The 25,237-nt window shown below is 37.7% G+C and overlaps 1 long non-coding RNA gene across 1 annotated transcript; it reads left to right on the top strand.

The window, feature by feature from the left end:
• Positions 1–1,824: 1,824 nt before the first annotated feature.
• Positions 1,825–4,764, top strand: LOC132285032 (uncharacterized). The gene is made up of 2 exons (XR_009472420.1): positions 1,825–2,765; positions 3,892–4,764. It is a non-coding gene; the product is annotated as an uncharacterized LOC132285032 (long non-coding RNA).
• The last annotated feature ends 20,473 nt before the right edge of the window (positions 4,765–25,237 follow it).

Genomic DNA, 25,237 nt, shown 5'->3' with positions numbered 1-25,237 from the left:
TAGCAAGATTGCTAGACTCATGTGTAATTTACTTGCCAATGAGACACCTTTCATCTTTGATAAAGCATGCCTAGATGCCTTCCACAAGCTCCGTTCTCTCCTTTCTACCGCTCTTATCAAGCAACCTCTTAATTGGTATTAACCCTTTTAGATAATGTGTGAGGCATCTAACTATGCTATGAGGGCAGTTTTAGGACAAAGGTAGGCAAACTTCCATGTGCCATTTACTATGCTAGCAAAACCTTATCAGGAGCCTAATTGAACTATTCCACCACCGAGAAGGAATTATTAGCAGTTGTGTATGCCCAAAACAAGTTCTGTTCTTATCTCTTAGGATCCATGGTCACTATGTTTTCCGACCATGCCGCTCTAAGGCACCTTTTGTTGAAAAGGGAAACCAAGCCTTGCTTAATTCGATGGATCTTTCTACTTCAAGAATTTAATTTTGACATAAAGAACAAAAAGGGCTCTGAAAATGTGGTTGCCGATCATATTTCTCAGTTGTTAATTGAATCTTCCAATGAACTTCCAATTCATGATACCTTTCCCCAATGAACAATTGTTTCACATTTCCAATGGGAATTTGTCGTGGTTCGCCGATATAGTGAACTACCTTGTTACTGGCAAACTCCCTACCAATTGGTCAAAGCAAGAGAATGATCACTTATTTGCTAACATCTAGAAATACTATTGGGAGGATCCCATGTTGTTTCGGTATTATCCTGACCAAATCATTAAGTGGTGTGTACCTGAAAGTGAAATTCCAAGTGTCCTACTATTCTGCCACACTCTTGCTTGTGGTGGGCATTTCAGTGCTAAGAAGACCGTAATCAAGGTTCTTCAAAGTGGTCTTTTGGACAACTATCCATAGGGATGCCTACAATTTTTGCAAAGTGTGTGTGCGATGTCAGAAAATGGGATCAATGTCAAAGAGAGACATGATACCCTTGACTCCAGTCCTCATTGTAGAGATCTTCGATATGTGGGGAATTAATTTTATAGGACCATTCCCTATGTTTTATGAATATGAGTACATCCTCCTTGCGTTGACTATGTGTCGAAGTAGGTTGAAACTAATGCAACCAAAATGAATGACCACTCGGTGGTTATTAATTTCATTAAATTAAGTATCTTAAGTCGTTTTAGGATGCCTCGGGCAATGATTAGTGATGGGGGAAAGCACTTTTGCAATCTTTTCATGAAACAATTGTTCTTGAAGTACTCCGTCACCCACAAGGTTGCCACGCCATATCATCCACGAACTAGCGGTCAAGTTGAGGTCTCTAATAGGGAAATTAAGCACATCCTTGAGAAAATGGTGAATCCAGACCGAAAAGATTGGTCAAGAAAACTCAATGATGCATTGTGGGCTTATCGGATGACTTACAAGACTCACATTGGCATATCTTCTTATAGGCTTATCCATAGAAAATCTTATCTTCTTCTGGTTAAATTGGAACATAAAGCATTATGGGCGATCAAAAAGTTAAATTTCGATCTTAACAAGGCCGGAGAACACTGAAAGCTCCAATTAAATGAGTTGGATGAGCTTAAGAATGATGCCTCTGAAAATTCAAAAATTTACAAGGCACGGTCAAAAGCATTTCATGATAGTCATATAATGATAGTCTTTTGAGCCGGGGTAAAAGGTATGGCTTTTCAACTCTAAGCTTAAATTCTTTCCCAGAAAGCTTCATTCTAGATGGGATAGACCTTGTCTCCATTTCACCCCATGGGGCAATTGAGATAAAATACTTAGAAGATCAAAGAATAATGAAATTTAAGGGCCAACGCTTGAAGTTATGCGTAGAGGGTCAAGATCTTTAAAGGAATGTGGAGTCCGCCACTTTGGTGGATCCCATTTACATTGACTAAAGTGTTGAATGCGTTATCTAGTGACGTTAAACCTAGTTTCATAGTGTTCTTCAACTCTATTTCTTCCTCACTTCCCTCTGTTTTCCTTTTTGCATTAGTTAGATATGTTTTCTTGACTTTTATTCTCTCTTTCAGGCCTTAAGTGACTTTCCATGGTCTCTTAAGATCGATCGTATTCCCGTATGATCAATCGCGTCTCTCATGCCTTAGAAAATTTTCTGAAAAAGCCCAAAATGTGTTCTCTGGCGATCGATCGTGCCTGCATAAGAAAAATTCTCTGCACATGCTTCAAAATCAGCTATCTGGGGATCGATCGTGCTTTGGTAGGAATGATTGTATTTCTCATGCCTTAAAAAATTTATGAAAATCCTAAAAACTAGTTCTCTGGCGATCGATCGTATGGCAAAATAGGATCGATCGTGGTTGTATAGAAAAATTCTCTGTAGATGTCTTATAATATGCTCTCTGTTGATTAATCGTATGAATTTCCATGACCGATCATTGATTATGTGCTCAGTCACAGCTGCTCTGCAATTATTGCTCTCTGGCGATTGATCGTGTTCAAGACAGGATCAATCGTGCTGTTCTCATTTCCTCTGAAATTCCATCGATCATGCTAGGACAATCAATCTTATTCAAAACACGATCGATCGTGCAGCGGCAGTGTGTTTTAAAACACTATTCTGGCCCTATTCTCTTCCATTTTTCCCGAAGCCCTAAGCTAATCTCTTTCTCCCTCGCGCCTCCTCCACCTTTCTTCATCCCCTCTCAAGCTTTGGAAGCTCGATTTGAGCACGAAAATAACAGCATCGCCTCTACCGTACTTCTCCTCTTCATCCTCCTCGCGGTTTTCTCTCTCTACCTCTCGGACTTCTTCATCTCTCATTCCGGTAAATTCTCTCCTCCATCTTTTCATCTAATATGATATAGAATGATTCGGGCTATGTCGTTTTAGATGAAAATGCTTTGATTAATACATGTGTTCATATATGTTTTCATATTTGATTGATTCAGAATTTTGAAGAATTTGTTCACATGCTTTATATGTGCTTTATATGTATTCTATAATCTCTTTATATGTATTCTATGACACTAATGCATGAATTTGAAGTGAAAGAAGTTAAAAACATGCATGAATGTGAGATGCCACAAATTCAGATTTTTGATGAATGCCATTGTGAAATTCGGGACTTGGAAATTTTTTTGGGATTGCGATGATTGTGACCCAATGTGTTGAACAAATGCATGAAATTAGAATAAAGCAAAATACATGAAAAAGTGTCGAAAATTTGAATTTTTATTTTTATTTTATGAAGTGTTTATGAAAATGAATTTGATATAATGTTTTGTGAAGTTCAAATTGTTGGGTTGCTTAGCTATAAATTTGGAACATTCTCTCTCATGAATAATCACATGCACATACATTGAAGATCAAGTTGTTGAAATAGAATGCGTACTTTGAGTATTGTAATGCTTTGAGGTTTGTTTCAATTTATTTGTTTCATTGAGATTCAAATGCTTGAATAAAGTTGTAAATTCTGTCCATGTTCAAATATGCTATGTTTTGTAATGATGGATAACATGTGAGGTAATGTGAGCATTGTTGAAATTGCTATCTTGTGTTGAGATAATTGTGGGTATTTCATTGTTGAAATTGAATATTGGTGAAATTGTGATAGAGTTAAGTTTTGTTGAACTTGTTGAGATTTTTATTACCAAGCTCCCATTGTATTGTGATAATGCAATTTACTATATGCGTGTTAACTCCAATTTGGCACATTTGCTTTAAAAAATCAAACAAGTTGATGGAAATTGTAAGATTGTTCACTAACTCTCATTCTTGCCATTTCAAGCTTTTACCTATGCAAACATGCTTTAAGTAACCAATTTTTAATTCTTTGTGATGTGATGAGCGCTGAAAAGTACGCATTTAAACTCCTTAAGCTTGGGTATTCTATGACCTTTATCTATCTTATTTTCCCATCTTATACTAATTTCATGTTACTACCCTTTCAGGTGTTTATACCAAAAATAAGTTAATTCAGCAAAATAAGAGCTTAAAAGAAGCAATCTCAAGCTGAATGGAAGAAAGGAGCAAAGTGGAAGCAAAGTGTGGAAAAATAGCAAGTTCGATCAATCTCAATAATTCTTCGATCGATCTCACATTGATCGATCTAGACATTTCAAGATAGATCCAAGCCTTTGTCCTTATCCAAAAGATTCCACCATCTTCAATTGATCCAGCTTTTCTCAGATCAATCGAAATTGTTTGATCTTATCCTCACCTACCACCGCACCTACCACTTTTGTCTTTTTCCCAAAATATCCCAAAACATCTCAGAGATTTGTCTTCATTCAAAAAGGCACCGCCAAGGATGATTGATCTCTACAGCATTTGATCGATCTCACCTAAGTTCAATCGATCTCACCAAAGTTCGATCGATCGAACCTCCTCAAGTCCGAAATAAAACAGAGTCCAGCTCATTAAAAGATGGCTCATGGTGCAATCATTGCAAGGACTTTAGTGCACAAGTCCAGACCATTGGGTGTGACACTTGAGCCTTCTATATAAGGATTTAGAGCATTTTAAGAGCATAATTTCATCAACATTCATCATACTTACACATCTCATATCACATATCTTGGAGAGGAGGCTAGAGACTACAGAGATCTTTACACATTTTGGGAGTTCTTCCATTCTTCTAGGGTTTTCATCAAGAAGGAGGTCATTCCTACCATAGAGATAGCCCTTGAGGGTTGGATGACTACTTCAATGAGTGGCTAGACATCTACTTGGGGCGAGAGTAGCCCCTAAGTTTGCTTCCTAGACCTAGTGTTTTGTATATTTTTGGGGATTTACTTGTAATAAATGTTTTGATCTTAAATTTATATATATATATATATATATATATATATATATCTTGTGGTTTCTACTTGATGTGTATGAATTAATGCTTTCAATTGATTATCTATTTTTAATCATATGTCTATGTATGCTAGAATGGATGATTCATGTGTTTTTCTCTAGATTTAATGGAATTTATGCATGTCTATTTGTATAGATAAAGTTAATCTAGTGATGATCAAAACATAGTGCTTAATTGAACACTCTTGTAATTTATTTGATGGTTCACACTTGTTTCTTGATGGATTGTGCCACACATTTAGCTTACTTAGTTTAATTTCCATGTCTTTAGTGTAGATGTAGTGTGGTTGCTTTAGATTCATAGATAGGTGGACAATCTATTCTTGTTCCTTGGTGTTCCATACTTATGAATGCAAAGGGTATATGTTTTTAGATAGTTGTGTGTGCATAAATTGTGGTTTCATTGAATGGATTTTGGTCTCATTTGATAGGTTGTGCTTTACATTTGAATTGGCTAGACAATCTATACTTATTTGTCATCCATGCCTAGTTTCAATTAATGTCACACACACACAAGTTACAATTCAATTTCCTCATTGATATACAATTGCTAGTGTCTAGTGAAGTCAAGTTTAGTGGTGAGCTCTAGTACCCCAAGTTCTCTCCTCTATATCTTTTTCCCTACTTTCTAAATTGTTACCTTTTACTTGCTTTAATTTCAATTGCATTGTAGTTTAATCAACCAAACAAATCATCTTTTGATCACTCGACCTACTAACCCTATTTATTGTTTCCATTGGAAACACACCTACAATCTCTTGGGACGATCCCTACTCACCCTAACTATATTTTTAGTTAGAGGTAGTAGTGGCATTTATAAATTTAAAACTTGGCCACATTGCACATTCACATTCTTAGCACATTTTAGGCTTTGGTCCGACGACACACCACGGTGTATAAGGGATCACATGCCTTTAAGTGACCAAAAATGTGGATTGTGATGAATAATTGGAGAATAGGATTGTTGCGGATGAAGTTTTAGCTAAAATTGTCATGTCTTTCCTAAATGTTACACATGTTGCATTTCATGTTTATGAACCATATAAGGGATTCTGCATCACTCATTGTTTAGGAAATTTAGATGTAGTTAACATTGCTCTGCACTCACTCATTTGCTTCACTCATGTCACATGCCTTATTTGATTCCTTGTTGAACATATACCATGACTTTGCTTGCACTGTCTCACTTTTTATCTCCATTGGATCTCATTCTTGCATATGTAGACATTTTTGTTTAGGGATTGATAAATATCATCAACTATAGCCTAAAAATCTAAAAAATTTAGACTCTCAAAGGTTCTAGGTTTTGTGAGCTCAAATTGCATGTCGTTTACACATCACTGCTTAATTATGTCACATTGACCTCATTCATCATGAAATTCAAAATATAAACTTTGTGGTCATTTCTTTGCAACCCAAACCACATTCTTGCATGATAAGGCTTGTTAAGGTTACCATGATCTATATTTGCAAAAATTAATCTTGTTTATACTTCTCATCTGTCATGAATGGTTTGAATAATGCACTTGAAGACTTATTTTGATAATTTCTTACACAAGCATGCTCATTCTTACATCTTCTCTTATCTTATTTGATGTCGACATGTTTAGTGCTTTCTTCTCAATTCTTGTCTATATTTCCAGAGTTGTGCATTTACATCCAAAGTGTTGTCTTTGCAGATTATGCCTAAAAAAAGGACAGTAGCTCATAAGGGGAGAAATGTCATCCCCCGTGCTGATCTTACCCCTTCACCATAGAGGGTGGATTCTCCTGATCCTTCTCAGGTTGCTTCATCATCATCTTCTCAGAATCTGTCGAATTCTGAGACTATGGATACCGAGCCTCTTACTCCTATCATCCGAGAGACTCCATCTCCCATCTTCATGATCAAGGACTTGGCTCTAGAGACCAAGTTTGATGCCAATTGCTTTGCCAAGTGGGACCAAACTAAGTGGTCTAATGATCAGATAGTTAGTTGGGGTCTCATTACAATTCTTAAGCCGATACTTGATCTTTATTATCCGCGACTAGTTGCTCTCTTTTACTAGAACCTTTGCCTGGATGACACTGATCATAGTAGGCTGCATACTTCCATTGATGGACACCCTATCTCCATTACTACCAAGACTGTCGAGATAGCCTGTCGGGGACCATATGAGCCCCCTAAGGTCGTCTATATAGAACAGACTATCTATCCTCCACTCTTGGAGCCTCATTCAGTGTAGGACATGATATCATCTCTCTGTCCATCCATGTCACGAGTCTATTCTACCTATGCTTCGCGGGTCAACCTTCCCGAGCATCTTTGGTTCATGGATACAATTTTGTTCCACAATGTTTTTTACTTCGACCAGACAGAGCGGCGACTGGAGTATTTGACTACCCTCTATTCAGTCCATTCCAATCATTAGTTCTCAGTTCTTGCATTGATCTAGAGTATCTTCTACAAGTATTGGACCAGCTTATGATGGGACACAATGATAAGGCGAAAGCCTGGAGCTTGCCATACTGCCACTTGATATCCCAAATTCTAAAAGATCACCAGTACCCCTTTGATCCCGAGGAGCTATCATTACCACTCTCTTCCAGATACCATGCTGGCGATGAACCAAGAGTTGTGAGGCTTTACTTAAGAGCAGAGAGGTGCCTGCGAAGGCCAAGAAGAAGTTCAGTCCATTGTTTTGACCAGGGGACACTCTATCTTCTTCAGCCACCAAGTCCAGACAACAACATCAGCATCAACCCTTTTCATCTACTCACCAATAGGGCACACCATCCATTCCACTATCTCAGCAGCAACTATCTATTCCTTCTAGTTTAGACACTACTGTACAGGCTAATCTCACTCAGCTTTAGGAGACAGTGGCGCAGCTCCAGATAGAGTTTGTTGGTTTTCGAGCTGAGGTGAGGAGGGAGGTAGAAAACATCTAGCGAGAGATGGTTGACTTCCGCAGTGAGATGAGACATTCCATTGCTAACTTTTGTGAGGAAGTTGGCACTATGATGTAGGATATTACACTCTTCTTGCGAGACCATATCGCACCACCAGCACCGGCGAGGACTCCATTATTTATCTTCACTCTTATCATTCATTACATTTGACTATGTTGTTTTGTAGACATTTTTGATACTTTGTTTATTCGCAGCCTCTGTCGGCTGCTCATTTTTAGGGATTTTTGTGATTTGGATATATTTTGTTATGATTAGGATTTTGATTTTTATATATATATGCTTGCCCATATTGGTTTATCAAGTCACCAATCTCCTCTATTCTCTCAAATAATGCTACTATATGGATTCTTTCCCTATCCTTCTCACTTTCATATGCTATCAGTGTTATGCATGTGATATGATAATTGCTAGTGTGGTATTTCAGGCAGGTTGTAAAATCTAAGTTTGAGGGTATTTCTTCCTTTCGATTAAGCATTCTATTGCCGGGTTCAGTAGGCTATGCCATTTTGGTATACTCTTTTCACTTTTTTTTTATCGTTCTCTTAGTACATTGAGGACAATGCACATATTAAGTTTGGGGGTAAGATGGCTTTGTTGGACACTTTATTCTTATGTATATGTGAAGTGAGAGTGATTTGGGCTACAATTTTGATCTTTTGAAGCTTAAGTTCCATAGAATTGCACGTTTCAAGTTTTGAGAGTCTAATACCTTTTGTATGCCTTTACATGCTATAGGTGCAATTTCTCACACCCGAACACTTGAAGAAATAAATCAGAGGAAATACACAAAATATAGATGGAGCAATAAACAAATTTCGAAGAGAGGAACAATTAAGGGAATTCGATGATCTTTTTCATTCTCATTCATGCTCTATTTATAGGCTTTGTTCAGAGAATTACATGGAGCCGTTTTATGGCTTTATTCCCAGATGTGGGTATTTACGCTTGCTGATCGTGTGCATATTTCTTTTATTTCAAGCATTATGGACTTATGGGCCTACCGAGATTGGGCTATTCATCGGTTTTTATGCCAAGCGGAGCTTCTTTTGTCTAATTAGGCTGAGTTGACATGTGTGTTTGGTTTCTATTATTGGGCCTCCAACTGATGGTGGGCTTCTGGGTACTTTTCTTTGGTTTAGTAATGGACTACTTTTTGTTGCCATGTGGTGTATTATGATTGGTTGGGACTTTTCCCTCCACACTTTGCCCTCGATTCATTTTACGAATTTGATTCATATATGGAATCGTAACTGCTTTTTGGAAAGTGGATAAGTTCTTGCGGCCATTACTACCTATCATTACCATTCGTGTCCCTATTTTTGGGGTCTCGTGTTTGCCTCTTCGTTATCTGCTTCATCCTGTCCATATATGTTGTGACCTTGTTACTTGGGTATTTTCCTCTGTAGTTTCGTTCTTGATTCCAAGCAAGAGTTTTTTTCACCGCTGCATAACCTTCCTCTCGTTTGCTAAGGTTAGTCACTTTCTCACTTTATTTCCATCATTATGAGTCAAGCGAGTAGTGAACGAACCCATAGTGCTTGTGCGTCTAACTTTGAGTCGGTGATGCCGGCAGTGAGTTCAAGTGGTGATGTTGAGAGGAAATCTTTCTCTAATGCACAATTGAGAAAGAAGAATCGTGTCCGTTCAAATGTAACCCTTGAGGCATATGATCATAATCTAAATTTTAGCACCGGCGAGGGTTTGAAGGAAGGCGAGACACTCTTCTCGGCTTTACATTTTCCTGCCTTTTGATTTCCCCTTAACCCTTTTTACCTTCGGGTCCTGTCGGTGTTGAATTTGGCTCCCCTTCAGGTTAACCCTAACTTTTTTGGTATTCTTTCTTGCCTTCTTGCTCTGAATAGGTTTAGGGGCTTAACCTTAAATCTCGTCAATCTTCTCTTCTGTTACACCATTAATAGAATTAAAGATGAGGAAGGTCGATTTCATTTCCATTCTAGGACGGGTAAGGCTTTTTTTACTCATATCTCAACACTTTTGATAAAGAGTGGAAAGATAAAATTGTTAAGGTCGGAGGGGGGTGGCGTTCCTCTTCTGCTTAGGATTTCCTTATCCGGATGAGTTTTCATGCCCCATCTGTTCCTGCTTTTGATGATTCGGGCGAGTCTTCTTGCTTTGCCCATGTCGTAAAATATTTTTGTTATATTTATGACTTTTTAGGCCATAATATTGACTTTTTTCCTTTAAAATTTGTAGATATCCGATTCGAGTACTTGCGATTGCCCGTCCGGGGTGACGTTCCCAAGGCTCGAGTTTTGCTCTCTTCTTTTCTTCTTGAGGTAATTTCTAGGGACGTTCTTGTGTTTATTCAAAATCCCGAGGAACCTATCGACCTCGAGGTTTCTAAAATTGAGGTTGATCTTGCTTCGTCTGCCCCTCTTCCTCTTTCTCAGTCTGCAATGGAAATTCCTCCTCCAAAACCTCGTTCAACTAGGAAAGAGAGAGAGGCTGCTGCCAAGCTTCTACAGGAGAGGAAGAATGCCTTGATTGATACTAATAAATCTTCCCCTCCCCAAAAATAGAAGGGGATTCAAACTGGGCAGGGGAACAAGCATCCTCCTGTGAGGGACGATCCTCCCTCCAAGCATTCCAAGCTTATGGCCGAGGCCCTTGGTGGCAAAAGTGCCTTAGTCCCTGGGTCTACAAATACCGCTAGGGGCGATTTTGTGGGTTCGGCCGAGAGGTGGTTTCTTAAGATTTTAAAGGCTAATGGCTCCCCTATTACTATAGGGGATTCTAGAGCCGAGGACCTGGAGAAATTGATGGGTTTAGCCCGAGGGATGTGGCCACCCAAGGATGAGATTTTGCAACAGCAAATGAGCATTGATGACCTGCTTTCCTTTGCTCCTAAGTCTATAATTGAGGTAACTTCTTCTGATTTCTCCTTTTCTTTTCTTGTTGCTTATATATTTGATGACACTTTGCTATTCTTTCGTAAAGCTCTTTATTGATGTTTGCTTTTATGAAGAAGCTGTCAGCTGAATCTCATCAAGCAAACCAGTCTACCGCCCTGCAGAAAAGGGTTGATCTCTTGGAGGCTTCTCTTACCGAAGAGAAAAAAGAGAAGATCCAACAGCTCAAATCAATTGAATATTTTGATAAGAGGGCCAAGGAACTTGAGAATAAAATGACTGATCTCCACTTTCAGCTTGGGAAGGCAAACTCTTTGATCCAGACCTGCAAAGAAAGGGGTTTGAATATATTTAACCATTTCTCCCAAATTACCAATCTTCGCTATGCCAAAGGTTTTAGGCTTGGATTTGCTCAAGGGCAGCTTCCCTTAGAGGAGAGAGACTATGATGATGCTGATGAGCATGATATTGAGCATGGACTCTTGGTTACTGGTGAGTATTCTAAGCCCTCTACTGGCCCTAGAGAGGTTGAGTTTGCTGCCGTGCTAAAGGGCGAGGTAGCCTCTGAGGTTTTGCCTCCTCTCTAATATCCCTCGAGTTCTCAAGGGTCACCTTCCTCGTTACCTGTTCCGCATTCTATTCCAGCTAGGGTGGAGCTGGTTGATGTTTTTACTAAGAGGTTCAATGTAAAAGGTGGGGCTAAACCCAAGGACGATCCTGGCATGAATAGCTCTATTATTTATTTATTTATTTATTTATTTTTTCCGGAGGTGCAGGGTATGTTCTACCTTTTTTGTAGAAAATCCAACCCTTTTTATAAAAATTTCTTTTTGCAATCTTTGAGATCGCTTTTGTTAGAGCTCTTGCCTAATGTACCCGCCCATTTTTTCGATCAGTTCTTGTGACTATGCAGCTTTTTGGACTTGATCAACTTTCTAATCAAATCTGATCGAGCGTTCGGCTTTTGAGGCCTTCGCTTGTTTTTGTGATCGGTTCTTGTGACCGTTCGGCTTTTTGGACTTGATCAACTTTCTGATCAAATCTGATTAGGCGTTCGGCTCTTGAGGCCTTCGCCTGTTTTTGTGATCGGTTCTTGTAACCCTTCAGCTTGTTAGACTTGATTAATTTTCTGATCAAATCTGATCGGGTGTTTGGCTCTTGAGGCCTTCGCCTGTTTTTGCGATCGATTCTTGTGACCATTCAGTTTTTTGGACTTGATCAACTTTCTGATCAAATCTGATCGGGCGTTCGGCTCTTAAGGCCTTTGCCTGTTTATGCAATCGGTTCTTATAACCGTTCGGCCATTTGGACTTGACCAACTTTCTGATCAAATCTGATTGGGCATTTGGCTCTTGAGGCCTTTGCCTGTTTTTGCGATCGGTTTTTTTTTTTTTTAATTATATATATACATTTTTTATGATTAGGTTTTTTTTTTAAGGCCCAATCATAAAAGTGTTTGACGTGAGGCAGCCCCCCCCCCCCCCCCCCTCTTTTTTTTTGGATCCTTGCGATCAAATTGGATTTATTTTCTATTCAATGTAGAACACTGATTCGAAAGGAAATTATTTTTCCTAAAAGAAAGTGGGGAAGGCTCTGAATTACAGACCCTCCGATAATGGGCTATGATTATCCATGGGTCTCATAATTCAGGGCCCCCACTTGCTGATCTTATACCCAATGGGTCATATTTTAATAATAAGGAAATCTTTTCCTTTTTAGTCGATGTGGGACCCTGAGTTCTAAGAATTGGGAGACATTTTTTTGTTTAAGACAAAAAATGTGGAGAGTGTGTGGAGACCTCTGACAATGGGGCATTTCGATGTCATAAATGGGTTCCCATTGCCAATAGGTCACACACACTGATATGTAAGCAAATTGAGTAGTCTTATAAGAAAAGCTTAGAAGTATATCTTTTAAGCGATGTGGGACATGATCCCTTGTGAGTGAAGAAGTTTCTCTTTCCATAATAAGATAAAAAGGTATGAAGTGGAGACCCCTGATAATGGGTCCCGTTATGGGTCGCCTTCTATCACGTGGTCCACTTAACTGTTTAGATTTTGTGTTATTTTATCTTAAATAACAACTGAATATTTTGTTTCTATCCGATGTTGGATTTTTGAAAAAGACAAAGGGCCACTTTATTCGAAAAAGTGAAGTAATGGAAAATATTATACGATTACTTTATTGAAAGTACCCTTTTCGATTCATTGCATTCCTTGGTTTGGCCATCTCGGTGTCATACAGGTGTTGGAGTCTATAAGCTCCTTTCCCAATCATATCTTAGATTCGGTATGGGCCTTCCTAGTTGGGTTCCAACTTACCGACATACTTTTCTGATTTCAAGAGCACCAGGTCTCCTGGATTAAAACTTCTTCATTTGACTCTTTTGTTATAGTTATTGATAAGCGCTGAAAAGTGCGCATTGAAACCCCTTAAGCTTAGGTATTCTAGGACCTTTATCTATCTTACTTTCCCGTTTTAGACTTAATTTCATGTTATTGCCCTTTTTAGGTGCTTATCCCCAAAATAATCTAATTCAACCAAATAAGAGCATAATTGAAGCAATCTCAAGCTGAATGGAAGAAATGAGCAAAGTGAAACAAAATGAAGCAAAGTTTGGAAAGTCAGCAAGTTCGATCGATCTCAGAATATATTCGATCGATCTAAAGTTCATCGATCTAAGCAATTCAAGACGGATCTGAGCTTTTGTCCTTATCCACAAGATTCCACAAAGTTCGATCGATCTCAATAGCTATTCGATAGATTGAAGTGCTCGATCTTATCCACATGTACTACTTCAGCTGCCACTTTTGTCTTCTTCCCAAAAATATCTCAAAATATCTTACAGATTTGTCCTTATTCAAAAAGGCGCTGCCATAGATGATCAATCTCTGCAGTATTCAATGGATCTCAGCCATGTTCGATCGATCTCACCACATTTTGATCGATCAAACTTCCTCAGGCCCGAAAAAGATAAAATCCAGCTCATTAAAGGTTGGCTCATGGTGCAATCATTGGAGGAATATTGATGTGCGAGCCCAGACTATTGGGTATGACATTTTTAACCTCCCTATATAAGGAATATGAGCCATTCTTGATAGCGGACTTGACATAACTTACATATTGTATAACATATTCTTGAAGAAGAGGCTAGAGACATTCTTGAGAGGTTTTCCATCTACTTCAAGAAGAGGAGCATTTTTACTATGGAGATAGCCCTTCAGGGTTGGAGGACACCATTCATGAGTGGCTAGACATCTTCTTAGGGCTAGAGTTAGCCCTAAGCATGCTTTCTTTATCTTGATTCATGTATTTTTGAGGGGATTTGTGTTGTAATACATGTTTTAACATCTTTATATACATAGATCTTGTTTATTCAATGATTTGTGTGATTTAATTCTTCCAAGTGACCATTTCATTTTATCCATATGTCTATGTATGCTAAAATAGATGTTCATGTGTTTATCTCTATTTCTTGTGTTATTGATGCATGTCTATGTGTATTAATGCTATAGATCTAGAGATTGTCAAGACATAGTGCTTAATATAATGCTCTTGTGGTTTATTTGATGGTTCATACTCATTCCTTGATGGATTGTGCCTCTCCCTTAGTCTAATTAGTTTAATTTTCATGTCATTAGCTTAGATGTAGTGTAGTTACCTTAGTTGTTAAATGGGAGGACAATCCATGCTTGTTGTTTGATGTTCCATTCTTATGAATGCAAGTAGCATATTTCTCTAATTTTGTGATGTGTTTGGATTGTGAGCTTAAAGAATGATTAATGGCTTCCATTGATATATTGTACTATTCATTATGTTGTCTAGACAATATACACTTAATTAGTCATTCATGCTTGTTGAAACAACCACACACACTCACTCTTATTGCAACATATGTCTTCCCCTCATTAATTGTGAATTGAGTATAGAGAAAAGTGATGCTTAGTGGTGATCTCTAAGTTCCAAGACCTCTCTCTCTTGTTTTCTCTATCCTTTAATTACTTGCTTGATATTGATCTTGTTTTAAATTTAGTTTTAATTGTAGTTTAATCAACCAAATAACCTACCTTTGATCATTCGACCTACTAACCCTAAGCCTTGTTTTCACTACTAGTGCACCCTAAATCCCTTGGGACGATCCCTACTTACCCTAGCTATATTTTTAGTTAGAGGTAGTAGTGGCATTTATAAATTTAAAACTTAGCCACATTGCACATTCACTACCTTTTGAACATCTTTTAAGCGTTGGTGCGACGGCAACACCAGTTATTTGTTATCCTCTATTGATAGGCTGCTAGTCGGATGGCAGCTGTTTCTCTTTTCTCTTCCAAGATATCCAAATTGTGCTCCAGAAGTTGATTATTTGATCTCTTCTCCCAAGCTAAGCTTCGGATGGTTGGTGCTATCATTTCGGTTGGGATTGTGGCTTCAATACCGTAAGCTAAGGAGAAGGGAGTTTCGACGGTGGGGCGTCTCGAAGTAGTTCTATATGCCCATAGGACATTTGGCAATTCGTTCAACCACCTTCCTTTCTTATCTTCGAGCTTTTTTTTTTATGCAAGCAAAGATTATTCTATTAGTTCTTTCTACTTGTCCATTGCCTTGTGGGTGGTACACAGCCAATACCTTTTGATTGATCCCATACTTGTCGAAGAGGCACTGAGTACACTGATAATCCAACCATTATCCATGATAATAGATTTTGGGATTCTGAATCTTTTTTGTGACGCAGCTGGTGGTAGCGGTCCTACTATGTCCATTCCCCATTAGGTGAATGGCCATGGGCTGCTCATGGTGTGCATTTCTTCTATAGGCAGATCGATAAAGGGAGAATACGTTTGGCATTTGTTGCATTTTCAGGAGTATTCCTCTGCTTCCTTTGCCATGTAGGGCCAGAAGTAGCCTTGAGTCAGAGCTTTGTGAGCTAGTGATCTGCCTCCGGAGTGATTCCTGCATTCCCCTTCGTGCAGCTGTTTTAAAACTTCTCTGGACTCCGTGGGGGTCAGACATTTGAGGTAGGGCCCAAAATGCAATCGCCTAAAGAGTTGTCCTCTTATAACTGAGTATTTGGTAGCTTTTATTCTTAACTGCCGGGCTGCTTCCTTAGAATTGGGGACTTCTCCTCTTTCAAGGTAAGCTAGTGTAGGATCTATCTAGCTTGGTTCCCATGGAATAACTAGTACCTATACTCCCCTTGTGATGCTCGGTGTATCCAGGACATCAATGGGGATGACCCTGGTTAGTGATTCGCCTGCTATGGATGCTGCACAGGCCAGGCGATCGGCTATCTGTCGTGACCCAGGTTTTGATTCAACCCGGTGGGTCAGCAATGAATCGAAGATTGACCCGATAACGGATCCAGATGCAAAAGTAAGAAACAAGACAATGGTCTCCCAAGGCATAACACAACTCTAAGACCCTAAGATGACCTTCCATGAGGTTAAGGAACTCAAAGGAAACAAAAACGTGGGAACAAAGGATAAACCTAGGCCTCTAGAGATACAATGTAATGACCCGGTCATTTTTCTTCCTTTTCTTTTTCTCAGATTTTAACGGATATTTTTTTTCCGTTGTCTTTTCCTTTTTGGGTTCGGTTTTTCATCACTTGATATCGTCTCGAGTGCTCTGGAATGATTTCCGAGACTCTTTTCCTTGGATTGACAACTTCCTTTGGGGATTGTGTCATTTCCATATTTTATTTTTCCGAACATTATTCACATTTTGTTTTTTTTCTCGTTTATCCTTTTTCCTTGCACAACCTCACTTTTTGTGCTCGGATTTGATTCCGGTTTTGCATGCATTCATGATATTTGATTTCCATGATAGTGGTATTTTTACTTTTCTAGAAAAGCATGTTGATTGCTTACTTCTTTCACAAAGGGGCATTAATGCATACTTTAGTGTAATTATTCTTAACTTGTGGGGTTTTAGTGTAATTAAATAAAGTAATTATTTTTCATCTTGGGGACCATTTTGCAATTAAATTTGAAAGATATTTTCAAAAAGGACCTTTTTGTAATTTTTGAAAAGTGTGACAAGTGTCCCACTCTCATTGGTCCACTTGTTGACATTTGTGTGGAAACACTCTAATACATTGGATGATGATATTTGGAGGGTGAGGATTCACCCACTTGTTGCCCCAGGATTGGTGCACTTGTTGGCTTGGATGGTTGACAAGTGTAGGTATGGGATTAAGCCTAGGAAGGAGCCATGGATTGGTGACAAGTGTAGGTTCACAATTTAGTCTTGCAAATATCTTTGGGCCACTTTGGGATTATGGTTTTAAAGGAGGGTTTTTATGCAATTGACCATAGATGTGTGTGTTGACCATGGTGTAAGAGCACATAGTAAGTGGAGGATTTCTATTTCCTCCACTCACACTTAACCACATTATTTCATTTTATTCCTTACAAGAAAACCCTAGCCTCCATGGATGGAGCTTGAAGCCTTAGGCATTGACCTTGATTTTTTAGGCCCTTCCACTTATTTTAGACCATAAAGCTTGGAATACTTTTTGTTTCCTTCATCCTCCTCTTCAAAACCCTTGAAGGATTTAACCTAACTCCTAGTTTTGCTTTGGTATCTAGAGATTCAATTCTCTAGTGAGGTATTGATCTATTATTTTGAAGTATTTTTATGTCATTATTGAGTGTTTTACATGCATGGAAGAGAAGGACTTGTATTTTGCCCTTAAACTATTTTAATTTGAAATTAATCTTGTCAAATTAAATATAGAATAAGAAAATATACTCAATTAGCTTTCATTTAGTTTTGGTTTCATGTAATTTGGATTTAAAATGAATTAGTTATGAATTTTTGAAGTTGCAAGCTAGTTGTTGGAAATTTGAAACATTTCCTTTTTGGTCTGGAAATGAATTTTTATATGGAGCTATTATGCTTCAATTGCCTTGAAATTTTTACTGGAACTTTCTCCACGGGTTTTACACTACTCAGCATTTTTTCACTATTTTAGAGCATTTCTAAATTTTTTTAAATATCTGAAACTATCTGCTGTCCATGTTTTTATTGTAGCTGGAAAACATATTTTTATATGATTTATTTCACTAACCTTTTGAAATTGGATCATGGCTTAAATTTTTAGTTTTACACTCTTATATGTTTACTTCCAAAATAAATTAGGTTTGCCCAATTTGGATGTCAAATGAATTTTTCATGAATTTTCAAAGTTGGAAGCTACAGGCTGAAAATGTGTTTTCTGGGTAGAATTTGTTTCAAAGTTGTGGGTCAAAACTGTTTCAATTGGGAAAATATTTTGTTAAACTAAATTGATATTATCAAATTACAGTGTTTAAGCTTTCATTGGGCTTTGGATTCATTCAATTTGGGTTAGAATTGAATTTTTTATGAATTTTACAAGTTGAAGGTAGCAAGTTGAAAAATCTGTTTTGCGGACTGAAAATTTGGGGCGATTTCATTTCAGTGGTAATTGGGATTTTCATTCCAATTGAGGTAGGGAATGTTTTAGGATTATTTGTGTGTTATATTGTGTGTTTGCCGTGATTATACAACATATATGTATGCCTTGTATCAAATCTAAAAAGTTAGTAATTTTTATTTCTTGGTATAAGATTTAAAATTTATGATGATGTATAACATTGATTTGAATTGTAACATGTTAGGAAATTATGCTTAGATATATTGCTTAACATCTATTAAATTTGGATCATTTGATTAAGAATTACAACTTTTATTTAATATTTATCGTTAGTGAAAGTTTAATTCACATGGTTGTATCAAGCATTAAATCAAGTTGTAATGTGGTATTTAAATAGGCCTTGGTATGGTCTCTAACATATATTAAATTGAAGGCATTTGGAATTGTTTAAAAATCTAGAGGAAATTAATTAATTAACTTGATTAATTTTGTTTTAAGTGTTTTAATCACTTAACTTGTCATTTGATGTTATATACATGATGACCATGACATGACTTTCAATCTATATTAAATTGAGGTTATTTGGATTAACTTGGAATTTAGATAATTTAACTATTTATGTTTAATTAAATTCTACTTTATTACTCTATGGATTTAATTGCATTTTGGAAGTTGTTTCTATATTTAAATCATGGATTTGGATTTGATGTATGTTCACTTAATTACTTTTGAGCGTTGGATAACATAGTTGTTACTTTTATATTCATGAGAATATATTTTTCCTTATTGAATATATTGTTGCTATGTGTAAGGAATTGCACACTTCGTATTTGACATCTTCCATGCCATAGTAGTTGTGAATTTTGAGCATGTATTGTATAAGTTTCCAAAATTTGGATTGTGCTTGGAAAATAGTTGATATCTTGTATATACATGTTGATATATATACGTTGTTGCACAATTTGTTAATTTTGGAAACTTGGGGATGTCGTTGTTTGGCTACGGCTAGGACTTGGTTCTAGTACAGGAGATTGTCCCTCTATATAGTCTAGTGCGCAATAGGGAGGTTACCCATGGGCTAGTAACCCTAAAGTAACTATGTTGTCGGTCTGATCCGGAATGACTTCCGAGTATCCACTTTGTTTGATTTCGTATTTCATTTCAAGTTGATAACTAGATGATATTGTAACTTGTTGTTCCTTATTTGATTTCCTATTTTGAGCTTAAGATGTAGCTTTGTGAAAGCATGCTTTATGCGTTGTATTGGAAGTTTCATTGTTGGTTAAATTGCATTAATATCATAATTTGTGTTTTGATGTTCAAATGTAGTTTAGGAATGACCTTATAGATTCATTTTGAACATAGACATTAGGTGGCATGACCCACACTTCTTGTTTTCATATTTTGGATTTCAAGTTCAAGACTTTGAGAATTTATATCTTGTTGCCTTGTATAACATGTTTCCATGTTGTTTGAATTGTATGAACAATGTGATTATGATAGAAATGATCTAGGTAGCTTAGGATGTTACCTGGGTCTCATCTTGACATAAACGTTAGGTGGCATGAGCCCCTTTAACATGTTTCACCATTAGGTGATACAATTATAAAATGTTAGGTCAATGCATGCTCATCTCTTACGAGTAGCTTTATGTTACTCACCCTTACGATACTGGGGCATATTTCAGGTACAGGACTCAGGATTTGAAGATTCCATTGCTCCTTGGATGGCTTACAGTTTTTAAGTTTCTATTTTATGCAAGTGTTGGAATAAGATGCCTCTTTGTAGCCCTATTTGTTTAAACTTGTATTCGTTGATTTGTATATGTAAAGTGTACGTAAGTGCACTCTTTTCAATGTATTTAACATGTATGAGATGAGGCCGGAGGCCAATGACATGTATCTCGTTTTCTATGCACTTTTGTTTTCAAAGTTTATTATGAAAATATTAGAAAATGTTAAGTCATTGCTTCATAACTTTCGCATCGGGTGTTGGAATTTCATATCTTTTCTGCCCGGATTCAGAATCAGACGATTCTTGAGTCTAATTTTGTTCATTTTTCGTTGTCCTTCCAATGGTGTGCACGGTGGCACCCTTTTCAGTGAGAAATAACCATTTTTCCCTTAGTTCATCTTTTTTCGGTTAGGCATTCTTGCTTCATTTGCTTGGCTCATTTGAGTTCCGTGGCTTCATGGAGAGTCATTTTGGGGCCTTAGGGATGACGTACATCTCTTGAGGTCATTTGGCTTCTTTCGCTTCCGCATTTCGGGTCCGTTCATCACTAATGCACCAGGTTGAGAAATTCGGGTCGTTATAGGTGGTATCAGAGCTCCTAAGTTTGAATATCTTGGACGACGGGTTTTGGGTGCATATCATGCTTATGTTGTCATGCTCTATGTGTTTATATGCTTCATGATACATGTTTTGGTTTGATAACATGTTTATGTGCTTACGTGCTACATGTGGTATGCCGTTTGTTTAGCATGATTTAATTATTATGTAAAGAGCTTGACATATGATGTATTCTAGATCAGATTTGTATATGCATAACTGTGTTACATATTTGGCATGACACGAGATTGGTCATTCAGGCTCGAGTTGAGGTTGATGATGATTGTAGTCCTGGTTGTATTGTAGTTTAGGTTATTGTTGACCTAGAGTTGGTTTTAAGGTAGGTGGAGAGACACCTTTTGTTTAGGCTCTCGTGGGATGAGCCATTAGGCACAACTGTAGTACTGGATTTGTTGATTTTAGGCCATGGTTAGGTTTTGGACCTTTTGGGATCCTTGGTTGTTTTGGAAGGTTCCTCTGAGATTACAATTTTCGTGGGCGGGTACGTTGTGGGCGGGTGCATGGCACTGTTATGCTACCATACTGGCAAGCTATGAATGCAGTTCGGATGGAATCAGCGTTGGGTTTTGTTCCGATAGGTGTAGTCCTTTTGATCGATAATGATGATGGTTGTTTTAGGGATCAATCATAGTGATCGATTTGGTTGTCTGATTGTATGGCTAGAGTTGCCATTTCCTTTGAGTTCTCCTTGCGTGATGACGCTTTTGGGGTCAAGTTGATTGATAGATGCTTCGGGTAGAGAGAGCATTACATTGTTAGTGTCACTTATAGTGTTACCCTTAGATTCAGAGATGGATTGTAAGAGTCTTACCATTGTGGTAAGGGCTCATGTTTGTTTTGAGACAGGTTATTATTGCATTGGTTTTTGGAGTCAGTGTATGGCTAGGACTGGTCCTTCCTTTTCACCTAGGCACTCTAGGACACGATGTCCATAGGGTTCATTGTTGCATCACTTTTGTTTTCTGCAGTTTCATTTACTACCATGTTAGTAGTATGATTTATGATATTGAGATGCATGAGTAGGTGGAGGTCTATCCATGTTTGCCTTTCTTATATGCTTCGAGATGCCATGTTGTTATTGCGCTTTAATGACATGCTTTTGTGTTTATATGGAGACATGCAGCATGTGCTTTTGATTTTCATCTATGTAAGTAGATTTTCTTTCTGGTAGTTGCATTCCTTGTCATATGCATGACTTTCAGGTTTGGTTTTCCTATTCGTTTCCCTTGGCCACACGTAGTCTGTATGCGGGTTTTCACAATGGTTTTGTGCTGGTTCGTGTTAGGGACTACACAAGGAGTGAGTCTCTTCCCTCTGTTGCATTGTGCACTGTTTTAGGGTTGGTTGGTCCATAAGGATCATTGTTGTTGTCTTGAGTCCTTGGTGAGGATTTGATAGATTTTGGTCGACTTACTTCCATGTAAGGGGTGAAGTCATTGACTTTGTTGTCTTTCATTTCAGAGATGGAGTCGTGGTGTTGTCCTTTTTAGGACTGGTGGTCCCCTTTCTTTCGTGTCTTCCCTTGGGGTGTTCCTGCCGTGGTTGTTGATGGTTGTGTTGCTCAAGTGAGTTGATTGGTGTGAGACCATTTTACGGAGACTTATGTCCATATCTTTAAGGATTGTTTGATTCGTGAAGTGAGCTCGATGCTCTTTTGAAAATGTCTTTTGGAAACTTGTTCTAGTTTTGGAGGCCTGGATGTGGTTGACTCTTAGGAGGAGTTTTGGAGGATCGTTGTTGGATATGGCTTGCTTGTGGAGTTTTCTCGTCCTAGTTATGACTAGGCATAGCCTTGAGGAATCGTAGTTCCAATGGTTGTTTATAGATGGATCGAAATTGAGGAATTTTGATTTAGCTTGGTGTTGTCAAGTACGATTTTGAGAGACTCGTTCTATGACCTTGGTTGTCAAGATTTTGATGTGTGTGCCGCTTCGTGGACTTGTATTTCGAGGATCTAGTTATCCGTGATAGGGATTTTGATCCGATGTTTGATTACGGTGAGTAGTCTTATAGTTGATCTATTTTAGGATGATATCTGGGATTTTGGAGATGTTGTTTTGATTGTCAGACTTTGGATTCATAATTGATGTTGTCGATAGTAGTGTTTTGAGATGTTAAAATTGTTGGTCTTTTTCTATTCAGGATTTAAGGCCTTAAGCGTAGCGGTACCTATGGCATTATTGTCAGAGTTTTGGGATTGGCCAGGATGGTCCGGCCGGACATCTTTGGACCATATCTCAACTCTCACAAAATGTTGGTTTTCGTAATGCTTTTGGTAATGATCATTTTGACATTGAAGTCATTTATATCGAGAAGTTTCATGGTAGACCTAGTGGGGGCAGGTTATGAATTAGTGCCTTATACTGTCATGCTACCGTACAAGTTGTGTGCTGTGGGCGGGTGCTAGTTCCCGTCGATGCTACCTTATTGACGAGTAAGTGTGGGCGGACACTAGGAATTGTCATTGCTACCACACACTTGAGTACGTCGTGGGCGGGTTCTGGTCGCTATTCATACTGCCATGTCGTCTTTGTTTAGTACTTTGATCTGATTCATGGATATCTTGGAGTTCTGTTGGTGGTTGTTTTTGGTTCCTTATGATGGTTCGTCAGGAGGGGTGCTTTCGACTGTTGTCTTCCGTTCCCTCGTCTGGCCATAAGTTCTGTGTGTGAGTTTCAACTTGTGGTATGGCCATGTGATCACTTTTCTTTTGAGGGGTTGTCCTGTCGTGAGCACGTGGGTGCGAATGACATAGGGTTGTACGTTGTCTTCAGTTTTGGGATTGCTTTCGTAGCATGTTGTAGGGATACTCAGAGATGTACTCCGTAGTTATCCTGGTTTCGCCTTTTTATTTTGTTTGGGCATGATTTCGGAGACGAAATCCCTTTAAGGTGGGAAGGTTGTAATGACCCGGTCATTTTTCTTCCTTTTTTTTTTCTCAGATTTTAACGGATATTTTTTTTCCCGTTGTCTTTTCCTTTTTGGGTTCGGTTTTTCATCACTTGATGTCGTCTCGAGTGCTCTGGAATGATTTCCGAGACTCTTTTCCTTGGATTGACAACTTCCTTTGGGGATTGTGTCATTTCCATATTTTATTTTTCCAAACACTATTCACATTTTGTTTTTTTCTCGTTTATCCTTTTTCCTTACACAACCTCACTTTTTGTGCTCGGATTTGATTCCGGTTTTGCATGCATTCATGATATTTGATTTCCATGATAGTGGTATTTTTACTTTTCTAGAAAAGCATGTTGATTGCTTACTTCTTTCATAAAGGGGCATTAATGCATACTTTAATGTAATTATTCTTAACTTGTGGTGTTTTAGTGTAATTAAATAAAGTAACTATTTTTCATCTTGGGAACCATTTTGCAATTAAATTTGGAAGATATTTTCAAAAAGGACCTTTTTGTAATTTTTGAAAAGTGTGACAAGTGTCCCACTCTCATTAGTCCACTTGTTGACATTTGTGTGGAAATACTTTAATGCATTGGATGATAACATTTGGAGGGTGAGGATTCACCCACTTGTTACCCCAGGATTGGTGCACTTGTTGGCTTGGATGGTTGACAAGTGTAGGTGTGGGATTAAGCCTAGGAAGGAGTCATGGATTGGTGACAAGTGTAGGTTCACAATTTAGTCTTGCAAATATCTTTGGGCCACTTTGGGATTATGGTTTTAAAGGAGGGTTTTTGTGCAATTGACCATAGATGTGTGTGTTGACCATGGTGTAAGAGCACATAGTGAGTGGAGGATTTCTATTTCCTCCACTCACACTTAACCACATTATTTCATTCTCTTCCTTACAAGAAAACCCTAGCCTCCATGGATGGAGCTTGAAGCCTTAGGCATTGACCTTGATCTTTGAGGCCCTTCCACTTACTTTAGACCATAAAGCTTGGAATACTTTTTGTTCCCTTCATCCTCCTCTTCAAAACCCTTGAAGGATCTAGCCTAACTCCTAGTTTTGCTTTGGTATCTAGAGATTCAATTCTCTAGTGAGGTATTGATATATTATTTTGAAGTATTTTTATGCCATTATTGAGTGTTTTACATGCATGGAAAAGAAGGACTTGTATTTTGCCCTTAAACTGTTTTAACTTAAAATTAATCTTGTCAAATTAAATATAGAATATGAAAATATACTCAATTAGCTTTCATTTAGTTTTGGTTTCATGTAATTTGGATTAAATATGAATTAGTTATGAATTTTTGAATTTGCAAGCTAGTTGCTGGAAATTTGAAGATTTTCCTTTTAGGTCTGGAAATGAATTTTTATATAGAGCTATAGTGCTTCAATTGCCTTGAAATTTTTACTGGGACTTCCCCCATGGGTTCTACACTACTCAGAATTTTTTCACTATTTTAGAGCATTTCTACATTTTTTTAAAAATCTAAAACTATCTACTATCCATGTTTTTATTACAGCTGGAAAACATATTTTTAGATGATTTATTTCACTAACCTTTTGACATTGGATCATGGTTTAAATTTTTAGTTTTACACTCTCATATGTTTACTTCCAAAATAAATTATCTTTGCCCAATTTGGATGTCAAATGAATTTTTCATGAATTTTAAAAGTTGAAAGCTACAGACTGAAAATGTGTTTTCTGGGCAGAATTTGTTTCAAAGTTGTGGGTTAAAACTGTTTCAATTGGGAAAATATTTTATTAAACTAAATTGATATTATCAAATTACAGTGTTTAAGCTTTCATTGGGCTCTAGATTCATTCAATTTAGGTTAGAATTGAATTTTTTATGAATTTTATAAGTTGAAGGTAGCAAGCTGAAAAATCTGTTTTGCGGACCGAAAATTTGGGGCGATTTCATTTCGGTGGTAATTGGGATTTTCATTCCAATTGAG

The sequence above is a fragment of the Cornus florida genome, unplaced genomic scaffold (genome assembly GCF_030987335.1).
Source record: "Cornus florida cultivar Cherokee Brave unplaced genomic scaffold, ASM3098733v1 CherokeeBrave_3.0.0_Hap2_Chr11, whole genome shotgun sequence".
NCBI lineage: Eukaryota > Viridiplantae > Streptophyta > Magnoliopsida > Cornales > Cornaceae > Cornus > Cornus florida.
The sequence above is the reverse complement of the archived record's forward strand: the minus strand, read 5'-3'. Positions and strand labels throughout refer to the sequence as shown.